Here is a 9716-nt window from a genome sequence, read left to right on the forward strand (position 1 = left end):
TTTTCTCATGGAAATGCTTGGTCTCTTGCACAGTTGACTTCTCCTTGATGCCAGTTACAGTTGACTGAATACAATGCAATGTGCCATGCAATGTTAATGCAATGTTAATGACCTAAAAATGAAATGGATATACAAATGGGGGGGTGCAAACTTGAGGTGCTACAGCTGCCCCTATTCAATCAACTGGGAACCTGAACGGATGAGAGAAACGCCTGTCAGACCTTCAAGGTACACAGAGATTGAATACCAAAGAACCGTAGAAAATTTGCACTCTGCGGTGGATGATCAAAGAAAAGAATGTTCACCAATGGCAACTTCCACTGGGTATTTGGATTTTTATCACTAGACCAGACAAGACGTTTACCGACGACTCCACTGGGGATTTTGATTTTTATCAGAAAAAGGAACCACGACCAGACATCGAAAGATGATGAATGGGAGAAAGAGATACAACCAGACGTCAACGGACGCATGGGAAAAACTCGACGTTTACCGACACCAACGGAGAGGTGACCAGACATCAACGGATGAATGGAAAGGGATACAACCAGACGTCAACGGACGAATGGGAAAAACTCGACATTTACCGACACCAATGGAGAGGTGATCAGACATCAACGGATGAATGGGAAGACTCAACCATACGTCAACGGACGAATGGGAGAAAGATACAACCAGACGTCAACGGACGAATGGGAAAAACTCGACGTTTATTGACACCAACGGAGAGGTGACCAGACATCAACGGATGAATGGGAAGACTCAACCAGACGTTAACGGACAAATGGGAGAAACTCGACGTTTATCGACACCAACGGAGAGGTGACCAGACATCAACGAATGAATGGAAAAAGATACAACCAGATGTCAGCGGACGAATGGGAAAAACTCGACGTTTATCGACACCAACGGAGAGGTGACCAGACATCAACGGATGAATGGGAAGACTCAACCATACGTCAACGGACAAATGGGAGAAACTCGACGTTTACCGACACCAACGGAGAGGTGACCAGACATCAACGGATGAATGGGAAGACTCAACTATACGTCAATGGACGAATGGGAGAAACTCGACGTTTACCAACACCAACGGAGAGGTGACCAGACATCAACGGATGAATGGGAAGACTCAACCAGACGTCAACGGACGAATGGGAGAAACTCGACGTTTATCGACACCAACGGAGAGGTGACCAGACATCAACGGATGAATGGGAAGACTCAACCATACGTCAACGGACGAATGGGAGAAACTCGACGTTTACCGACACCAACGGAGAGGTGACCAGACATCAACGGATGAATGGGAAGAGAAAGAATACTATGAACCTCGAAAGATGATGTCCACAGACACCAAAAGCGACCCGCACGGGGATCAACACGACACCCACTAGTATCGCAAGGATGACATCTACATATGTCAGGACAAGGCCACACACTTGTCGGGGACTACGCTGGGGAGTCAAGCTTTCCTCTCGCCTGCGGGTGAGGAAATAAACTTCTTTGGGGAATTATCAATCCTGAATGCTGTTAGGAGCCACCGTTACAAATATGCCATACAGACGTTGAACAATGGTCTGCCTCTGATGGGGATATGGTCCAGTCAGGTTTAGCACATGAATGCATATGTTTGAATTTTTCTATGGCGTAATGCTCCATGTTGAATGGAAATGCTACACGATTTGAGGATGCAATGATTACTACATGCAAGATGCAAATGAAAATGGTCCCTCCGTTGAGCACACCATTCTGATTAGATTCTCCAACCCTGTGGGGAGACGCACTGCTGGGGGTGCTTCGCTGATCTAATACTCTGGGGACGGCAGAGAAACCAAGTCAACTGGGGAGACTCTGTCTGGGGAACACACCAACCTCTCAACCGTGCTGGCGAATAGCATTGCTGCTGGAGAAAGGATAAATCCCACCGGGGACAACTTTCACTAAATCCAATCAAACTAGGGACTCCGCTAGGGGAAACAACCAAAGTTCACCTTCCCTGGGGATACCTACCAATCCACTAGCAGGATTAACCCTACTGGGGATAATTTTCACCGAACCTGGTCCGCTTGGGGACCTCGCTGGGAAAACCATCAACACAAACCTCCGCTGGGAAGACTACCCATTTCAAAATTGCTAGGGACATTCACAACCCTGTTGGGGAAACAGCCAATTCGACCCTGCTGGGAATTAGAGTACTTCGGACCCGGCTGCTGAGGAACAAACTACCCATAGACACCTCCGCTGGGGATATGGCAACCCTCAGACTCAGTGGGGACTAACAGCCTTCAGACTAGCTGGGGAATAGATCAACTTTCAGGCCTGCTACCCGACTGCTGGGGAAGAACAGTTCTTAAAAGTTTTCAGACTTGCTTGGGGATGTAGCCACTTTCAAGCCTGCTGGGGAGACATCCTCAACCCTGCCGAGGAATCCCTGATCTTGAACACGCTGAGGATACAAGTTCTGAACCTGCTTTAGACAACCCAACCTCTCACTCTACTGGACAGTGCGGAAACATCTCTGAACAAACCATGGCTTATCTACTTCAGCCCGGAACTAAAGGTAATAACCTGCAAAACAGCGAGACATACATGCCCCAGGGGATTGCATGGACAAGATACACCCAAGTGTACTCAACATTCAAAATGATTTTCAAATGTTTTATCTTTCTGCACGTTATTGTCTAGCCTTCATGTTTTTTATATGCAATGTTTATCAAAAATTCGGACATTTTTGCAAACAAAATAGTAAAATAAAAACAAAAGAACAATTTATCTGAATAACGACTTTTATTGATTGAAAATGGGCCTGAAAAGGCAAATACATCAGGAAGCAATTCCTAGGAAGAGGTAATTGCGCATAAAAGGAAAATAAACTATCCTATTGGCAATGTGAACACGGCATCCACTATTTCCCAATTCTGTTATGACTTAAAGATCATCAACATCCTCCCAAATCCCTTGCTTTCCGAGAAGAATGATTAGACCGATCACATCCTTCGAGATGGTAGACACTGAAGCGCGATGAAGTACAGATAACTCAGACTGTAGTCTTCGCTTTAATCCCTTTTTGACTGGATCGCCCTTTCGGGTTTTCAATCCACCGGGATACCCATTCTTGCCTAAGCCGCCCTTGCGGGTTTTCGACTTACCGGGTGTACATATTCTTTTCATTCTTTATCCCTAACTTTTACCCGAACCTTTTCCTTTTTTTTTTGGTTCGCCGGGATTCCCTTTTTCGCCTGGACTTTTTTATTCTTTTTGTCTAGCGGGTCAATTTATGCGAAGTATTTTTTGACTACATCTGAGTTCACAGGGGACGGAAAATCTTCACCATCCATAGTTGTAAGCATCAAGGCTCCACCGAAGAAAACCTTTTTAACAACATATGGACCTTCATAATTCGGAGTCCATTTGCCCCTGTTATCTGTACCGGGAGGAAGGATCCTCTTCAAAACCAAATCACCAGTCTGATAGCTTCGAGGACGCACTTTCTAATCAAAGGCTTTCTTCATCCTTCTCTGATACAACTGCCCATGGCACACAGCTGCTAACCGCCTCTCTTCGATAAGGCTCAACTCATTAAACCTTGTTCGAATCCACTCAGCTTTATCAAGCTTGACATCCAGCAAAACTCTCAGAGAAGGAATCTCCACTTCAACTGGTAGGACTGCCTCCATACCATACACAAGGGAGTAAGGGGTTGCCCCGGTCGACGTACGTACTGAAGTACGGTACCCATGCAAAGCGAAAGGCAGCATCTCATGCCAATCCTTGTACGTCACGACCATCTTCTGCACAATCTTCTTAATATTCTTGTTTGCCGCCTCTACAACACCATTCATCTTCGGTCTATAAGGAGAAGAATTGTGATGTTCAATCTTGAAATCTTTGCAAAGCTCCTTCATCATCTTGTTATTGAGATTCAAACCATTATCAGTAATGATTCTCTCAGGAACCCCATAACGACATATGATTTCCTTCTTAATGAACCGGGCAACCACTTGTTTGGTAACGTTAGCATAGGAAGCTGCTTCCACCAACTTGGTGAAGTAATCAATCGCAACCAGGATGAAGCGATGTCCATTAGAAGCAATAGGCTCAACTTTCCCAATCATATCAATACCCCACATCGCGAACGGCCAAGGCGAATTCATGACATTCAGAGGGCTTGGTGGTACATGCACCTTATCAGCATAGATCTGACACTTATGGCACTTCCGAGCGTACTTGAAATAATCGGACTCCATAGTCATCCAGTAATAACCGGCTCTCAACAACTTCTTGGACATTGCATGACCACCAGCATGGGTACCGAAAGATCCTTCGTGCACTTCTTGCATCAACATGTCTGCTTCGTGTCTATCCACACATCTGAGTAGAACCATGTCAAAGTTCCTCTTGTACAACACATCATCCTGATTCAAATAAAAGCTTCCACCTAGCCTTCTCAGGGTTTTCTTGTCATTCTTTGACGCTCCTTCAGGATACTCCTGACTCTTGATGAAATTCTTAATGTCAAAGTACCACGGCTTCTCATCAACAACAGACTCGGCTGCAAACACGTACGCAGGCCTCTCGAGTCGATTCACAGCAACATGTGGCACATGATTCCACCAATGGACTTTGATCATAGAAGACAAAGTAGCCAAAGCATCAGCCATCTGATTTTCATCACGGGGGACATGATACAACTTCACTTTTTTAAAGAAAGTTAGGATCCTTCTAGTGTAATCTCGATAAGGAATCAAATGCGGCTGGTGAGTATTCCAATCTCCATTGACTTGGTTAATCACTAGAGCGAAAACCCCATAAATGTCCAGAGTTTTGATTCTTAGATCGATGGCTTCTTCAAAAGTCAGTCTAGCAGAAAAAGGTATATGAGCACCTTTTGGATTAATGAGCACTGCCCCAACACCGTTGCCGTTCACATTCACAGCCCCATCAAACATCAGTGTCCACTTGTCATCAGGATCCGATCCTTCCTCGACAAGAGGCTCTTCACAATCTTTCATCTTAAGATACATGATGTCTTCATCAGGGAATTCAAACATCATCGGCTGATAGTCATCAATCGGTTGTTCGGCAAGGTAGTCTGACATAATACTACCTTTAATGGCCTTCTGTGACGTGTACTGGATATCATACTCTGTTAGAGTCATCTACCAACGAGCAACACGTCCGGTGAGAGCCGGCTTCTCAAAGATGTACTTCACTAGATCCATCTTAGAAATCAATAAGGTAGTATGGTTCAACATATACTGTCTCAGTCGGCGAGCAGCCCAGGCCAAAGCACAACAAGTTTTCTCGAGCTGCGAATATCTTATTTCACAGTCGGTAAACTTTTTGCTAAAGTAGTATATGGCATGCTCTTTTCGACCAGACTCGTCATGCTGTCCCAATACACACCCCATCGAATTCTCAGTTACTGAAAGGTACATTATCAGAGGCCTCCCAGGAACTGGAGGTATAAGGATTGGAGGTTTTTGCAAATACTCTTTTATCTTATCAAAAGCTTTTTGACATTCATCATTCCACCTGATTGCTTGATTTTTCCTTAGCAATTTGAATATCGGTTCACACGTGGCAGTTAGGTGAGATACAAACCGTGCAATGTAGTTCAATCTCCCTAAAAACCCACGAACCTCTTTTTCTGTTCTCGGTTTAGGCATTTCTTGAATAGCTTTGACTTTTGCTGGATCAACCTCAATCCCTTTCTTGCTGACAATGAAGCCTAACAGCTTCCCGGACCTCACTCCAAACGTACACTTGTTTGGATTCAGCCTCAGTTTGAATTTTCTCAGTCTTTCAAACAGTTTCTGCAAATTTACCAAGTGCTCCTCTTCTGTTTGAGACTTCAATCTCTTTGTGCATCATGTCATGAAAGAGAGTCGTCATAGCCCTCTGATAGGTAGCACCGGCATTCTTCAGCCCAAATGGCATCACCTTATAACAGAACGTGCCCCAAGGTCTAATGAATGTCGTCTTTTCCATGTCTTCTAGCGGCATCTTAATCTGATTGTAACTAGAGAATCCATCCATGAAAGAGAACACCGAGGATTGAGCAGTGTTATCAACCAATACATCAGTGTGAGGTAATGGGAAATCATCTTTTAGACTGGCTCTGTTTAAATCCCGATAATCGACACACATCCTGACTTTACCATCCTTCTTCGGCACGGGAACGATGTTGGCCACCCAAGGGGGATAATTGGTCACTGCAAGGAAACCCGCATCCAACTGCTTCTGAACCTCTTCCTTGATCTTGACCGCCATATCAGGACTAGTTCCGCGAAGCTTCTGCTTTACCGAAGGACAATCTTCTCTGAGAGGTAGCCTGTTCACAACAATATTTGTATCCAACCCATGCATATCTTGATACGACCAGGCGAATATCTCCACATATTCTCTCAGCATCTCAATCAGCCCTCTCTTGACATCTTCCTTCAAAGCAGCTCCGATCTTGATCTCTCTTCTAGCGTCCTTAGTTCCAAGGTTAATAATTTCCAACTCCTCCTGATGAGGTTGGATGACCCTTTCCTCCTGCTTCAATAATCTGACCAGTTCTTTGGGGAGTTCACAATCTTCCTCACTCTCCTCTTCAGCTTGGTAGATGGGATTATTGGAATCATACTGAGCCATAACAGAATTGTTTATAGTGGAGTCCGTAAGATCGATTCTGCATGTTTAATGCTTTATTTTAGAAAAAAGAGTTCAAGAAAGTCACAAAAACAAAAAAACATTGCCATTTTTATTGTTTTGAAAGTGAAAAAATAAAAAAGAAAGACAGTGAGCACAAAATTGTTTGCAAAACGTCCTTTATTAATGATAATCATTGAAAACATGTTGTGGCCCTACAATGAACCACTACGCCTTGGGCAGAACATAGGGTTTTGTGCAGAATGAAAAACAAGAGAAAATTACTCTGTTTGAAGAGTAACTTGGACTATTTCTTTGACTGTTCAATTATTCATCATCTCTCTTGGAGCACAAGGACGCACCCAGTTGTCCATATCATAATCACTGTCTCCGTCTTCACTGCTGACTGCAAAGACGTCACCGTTGTTCATCAACCCAGCGCTGGTGAAGGTACTCGGCCCTTTCTGATCTTGAACCCCTTGCTCTTCCTGCAGAGGTTGATAATCGATACCAAACTTGTCTTCTTTGACGGGCAGGTCCACCACAGCCTGCTTGTAGGATGCAATTGAGGCGCTTGGCTTCTTCTGCTCAGCAAAAGCCACCTTCTCGATAGCAACGGTCTCAAACGCTTGGCATAGAGTTTCATGGATCTCGCCATCCACCTCCACATACTTGAAAGAGGATAAATGACTCACCAGAATGTCCTTCTCACCGCACACGATTACAATCTGACCCTTCCATACATACTTCAGCTTCTAATGGAGAGTTGACGACACTGCTCCAGCCCCATGTATCCAGGGACGCCCCAATAAGCAACTATATGCTGGCTGGATGTCCATCACATAGAAAACAATTTCAAATACCTCCGGGCCAATCTTCACTGGCAACGTGACTTCACCAAAAACAGACCGTTTGGATCCATCAAAAGCACGAACAATGAGATCGCTCGGAGTGAGGACAACCCCTTCAACATCAATCTTGCTCAGAGTCTTCTTGGGCAACACATTTAACGAGGAGCCAGTATCCACCAACACATGAGACAATATGGCGCCTTTACATTCCATGGTGATATGCAGAGCTCTGTTATGGTTACGACCTTCAGGCGTCAGATCCAGGTCTGTGAACCCCACACCGTGCCTTGTACTCACATTCACAATAACACCCTCCAACTGGTTGACAGAAATCTCCTGAGGCACGTAAGCCAGATTCAACATCTTCAGCAAGGCATTACGGTGTGCCTTAGAGCACAATAGCAATGAGAGGATAGAAATCTTGGACGAAGTTTGATTCAGCTGATCTACAATCTTGTAGTCACTCTTCTTAATAATCTTCATAAACTCCTCCACATCTTTTTCAAAAGACCCCTCAGGCGCCTCCTTCTATACAGGTTCTTCATCAACCACAACTTGCTTACCCTTTGCTTTGGCAAGAGCCTCAGCATTGTTATCTCTCAAAGTCTGCGGTGCGAACAAACGACCACTTCTTGTAAACCCTCCAGGTCCCCCTACATTGTCCACAGCAGGACCAACAGTCACTGGAGCTCTACTTGGCAAACCAATAATTACAGGAGTCTGATTCACTGACCTTGTCTGACTTTCCGCCCTTCTGTTATTGCGGTAAGCGTTGTCATACTTCGACGACACTGCTCTATTATTCTCAACCAGTCTTCTATCAAAAGCAACAATAGTAGCAGGAGCACCGACAGTTACTGGAGCAGATATAGTAACAGGAGTACCAACAGTTACTGGTGCATTAGCAGTTATTGGCACACGTCTGGAACCCTCAGACGGTTTGAAATAAATGGTGACAGTTGACACCACTCCACGATCTTTCACAGCCCTAGCAAACTGCAGACAACCCTCGTCAATCAGTCCCCGGATACCATTCCTCAACTTGTCACAACCATTCTCTGAATTAACACAATCTGCACAGCCCTCACCACAACCCGGGGACACTCCCCATTTCAAAAAACGCTCTTTCACAACAAACAGCAACGTCTGAATATCTTCAACATCAACTACCAAATCCAAGGCCTCCTCACCTTCCATATTATTCACCCTGGGCCCACCATGTTGAGGCATAGGGTTATTCACAACATTCGAAACAGGAGCAAAGTTGATTGTTTTGGCGTCAATCAAATCCTGGACCTTATGATGAAAAACCCGACAGTTCTCGATATGGTGCCCCGGTGTACCGGAATGAAAGTCACAACAAACATTGGCATCATACCCAGCAGGTATCTTTGTCAACGGAGCCATAGTGCGCAATTCAACAAACCCTAACCTGAGTAGTTCGGGCAGCAACTCCACATATGTCATAGGTAACGGGTCGAAACGACGATCCGGCATTCTCTGTCTCGGCTGAAATGGACGTTGCTGTTGTTGTTGTTGTTGTGGATGTTGGTGTTGTCTCTGTTGTTGCTGAGGTTGATGTTGAGGTGTTGGAAAAGTCACAGCAGCAACCTGGCGATACTAGCCTCTATTCATATTTCTTCGACTGTGTATAACATTAGTCTCACCCTCCCTTCTTCTAGGTGCCCCAGAAAATGGCTTCTTTGAAGACGAAGAACCAACATCTTGAATCTTCCCGGCTTTAATAAGGCTCCCGGTTCTCTCTCCACAGATTACTACATCAGAGAAACTATCAAACGGGCAGCTTCCAATCCGGTCCATAAACACTCCTTGCAAAGTTCCAATAAACATATCGGTCAACTCCCTCTCCATCATCGGAGGTTGCACCCTTGCAGCTAATTCATGCCATCTCTAGGCGTACTCCTTGAAACTCTCGCCTGATTTCTGACACAAGCTCTGTAACTGAGTTCGGCTCGGAGCCATATCCATATTGTGCTTATATTGCCTTAAGAAAGCTTCACCCAGATCTCTCTAGCTTCTAATGGATTCTCTTTTCAGCTCCATGTACCAGTCCAAGGAAGCTCCAGACAAGCTATCCTGGAAAAAGTACATCCACATCTTCTCGTCGTTAGTGTATGCGGAGATTTTTCTGTAGTAGGCCTGCACATGGGTGCGAGGACAAGAAGTGCCATTATATTTGTCAAAGGAAGGCGCTTTGAACTTGTA

Source organism: Lathyrus oleraceus, chromosome 6, assembly GCF_024323335.1.
Source record: "Lathyrus oleraceus cultivar Zhongwan6 chromosome 6, CAAS_Psat_ZW6_1.0, whole genome shotgun sequence".
Lineage (NCBI taxonomy): Eukaryota > Viridiplantae > Streptophyta > Magnoliopsida > Fabales > Fabaceae > Lathyrus > Lathyrus oleraceus.